Source organism: Scylla paramamosain, chromosome 38 (assembly GCF_035594125.1).
Source record: "Scylla paramamosain isolate STU-SP2022 chromosome 38, ASM3559412v1, whole genome shotgun sequence".
Taxonomy (NCBI): domain Eukaryota; kingdom Metazoa; phylum Arthropoda; class Malacostraca; order Decapoda; family Portunidae; genus Scylla; species Scylla paramamosain.
The window spans coordinates 8,738,735-8,741,234 of NC_087188.1; the positions used below are offsets into that span (position 1 = coordinate 8,738,735).

Consider the following 2,500-nt stretch of genomic DNA (forward strand, 5'->3'; position numbering starts at 1 on the left):
GTTATAGTGGTAGTTAAACGCAGTATCTGTAATCCGTAGAGTTTATCTTAGAATTGCGTTTTTCATTTTTGTCGTTTCAGAAATTTTTAGTGGTATTCATCGTAGTCTTTATGGCAGCAGCTATGGAAGTAAGGTAGTGATTAAATAAGTAATTAAATATGGTAACTGCTCCCCGTAGAGTTTTGTAAGAGGTGGTAGCTTTTCCCGAGAGTTCGCTATTACATCAGTAGTCAATTAGTAGGTAAAGTAATAGCAATTATATTAGTAGTTACAGTAGTAATTACGAAAGCGGTAAAACTGGTACTGAAATGCGAAAGTTAATGTCCGTAGAGTTTACGATTAGTAATGAAAAGTGGAGGGAGCAAGGATGTACACATTACTGACTGCTAGTGAGGGAGGAAATGAACAGAGAAATAAACGAGTGAGTGAGGGAGTGAGAAAGGAAGCAAGAGAGAGGGAGAGAGGCAATGAGGGAGTGAGTGAGTGAGACAGCACCACAGAATACTCACAGCAGCCTCCTCGTCACGCAGCAGAGGGCGGTGGTCAGCATCTGTAGGGAAATAAAAGGATGCGTTACCGTCAAGGGTTTTGCAATACACATTCACTCACACGAACATTTTCTATCGTCCAAATAACATCCCCCTCTTTTCCGTGAGGGTTTGCCTGCCTTTAAACTCTTACTTGAATGTCAAAACGTTTCGAAAGAGTTCAGAAACGTTCGTCTGATCTACAAAACATTGATTCCTAGCCGCAAGAAAATAATCACATACAGAAAAAGCTTCCTTCGTCTTATACAAACGTCTTCCATGGAGATCAAAAGTATTCTACAGCTTTAAGAAAACGTTATTTGGCACTCATCTGTTGTTCTTTAATATGTGAAATGTTAGTTTATAAGAGGAAACTCAGACCTGAAAATTTATTATTGATCATAAGGAGATCATTGCATGCCAGAAAGGAATGTCCTCTATAGATCAAATTTTTATCGGTATTCAAAAAACCTTCCTCGCTCTTTTAAAAATAGCCTTCCACGGAGGTCAGACCACTCCCTGGAAATCGGAACATTCCTTATCTCTGTGCAACGTTTCTTAGCGCTGGAAAAACGTTTCAAGCCACTCACCGCCTCACAAACCAACCCACGCATAATCTGACCATTGCTTTCAACTCTAATTGAACTGCTAACCTTCAGTCCCTCTTCATCCTGCGCTCTCTCTCTCTCCCAGACGAAGGATCTCTCCTCCATCTCATCTCCTCACACACACACACACACACACACACACACACACACACACACACACAGGCCACACCCGTCCCTCCCTGCCCTCCCCGGAGACTCCTGTGTTCCTCGGTCCACAGTAAATGCACCACAGCTTGTCCTCTTCCCCGCCTCCTCGCTCCCAAACACGCCCGTCAGCCTCATAAAGATAGAGTGACGTTTCCCAGCTCCCCTGCCCCCGGACACCCTCCTTGCCCCTTACGTCCTCTCGCCCAACGTCCTTCTGCCCCTCCCTAAGGTTACCGCCGCCGCCCCGCCCTCCCTGCGTGCCGCCGCCGCCCTCTGGCTCGGTCCGCGGGTGAGTGATCGCCGGTGATCACTTCACTGATTCCCGAAAGAACCTTTCCGAGGCTGGCCAACGCCGTGTCCGGAGAATGTGTTGAGGCGGGGCTTAGGCGGGGCAGGGCGGGGCAGGGCGGGGCTGGCTCGGTGGGGGCACGGGTGGGATTGAGGAAGAGCGGGAGAAGCAACTTTCAAGGTGTAGGACAAAAGGACAGTGGGAACAGGACGTGGAAATGGGTCACGCTGTGGTAGAAGAACGGAGATCAGAAATAAAGTAAAGTATGAAAAGTCGAGTACTTAGATGAATAACGCGAAAAAAAAAACGCGGAAATTAGGTCACGGGGGAGAATGGCAGCGCTAAATGTGGGTCAAAACGATGGGAGGGTCAGAGCCGAGGGATGGGCGGGAGGAGGGGGAGGTCATCGGGAGGAGATATGGGCGTGGTGGGAGTATGGGTGGAAGGGGGTGAGGGGGGAATAACAGCGGGAGGCATGGGTGGGAAATCTAAAGTCTGTGGGAGAGAGGGCGGAGAGAGGGAGAGGAGCGACCAGAGTGACTCCCAGCCGTGTCGTCCCTCCTTCCTAGGGCGCAGTTTACCCGAGTTGGTTTTATGGGCACCGGCCGCTGAATCTTTTAGCTTTTTCCCTGCTTGTCCGCCACCTGCAGCTGAGCCACCTGCGCCGCCCCCTGCAGGTGTGGTCAGGGGCAGGTGCGGTTAGGGATGTAGTTGGAGGTTGCTTTGGAAACTAGTGTGGTTAAGGGTATGACAGGGAATAGTGTGTTTGAGATGCTTAACTTTTAGTGTGGCTATGAGTTCGGTGTGGTTTGGGTCATCTCTGCAGGTGTGACCCCGAATGCGTTGTCAAGCACAGGTGTTCCCGGTAATAAGTGTAGCGATCGTCCAGGTATTAAAGGTTGAGGGCAGGTCAGCCAGCGTGTAGGTGT

General features: G+C 49.4%; 2 protein-coding genes across 4 annotated transcripts in view; one reads left to right on the forward strand and one right to left on the reverse strand.

The window, feature by feature from the left end:
• The window catches only part of LOC135091709 (DNA polymerase delta subunit 2-like), a 293,047-nt gene that overhangs the window by 231,452 nt on the left and 59,095 nt on the right, over positions 1-2,500 (reverse strand). For both annotated transcript variants that reach the window (XM_063989611.1, XM_063989612.1), the window contains exon 2: positions 510-550. The gene's annotated coding sequence lies outside the window, so the exon portion shown is untranslated. The remainder of the gene's footprint in view (positions 1-509; positions 551-2,500) is intronic.
• LOC135091707 (protein SSUH2 homolog) overlaps positions 1-2,500 on the forward strand; it is a 74,514-nt gene that overhangs the window by 13,748 nt on the left and 58,266 nt on the right. The gene's annotated exons all lie outside the window — the stretch shown is intronic.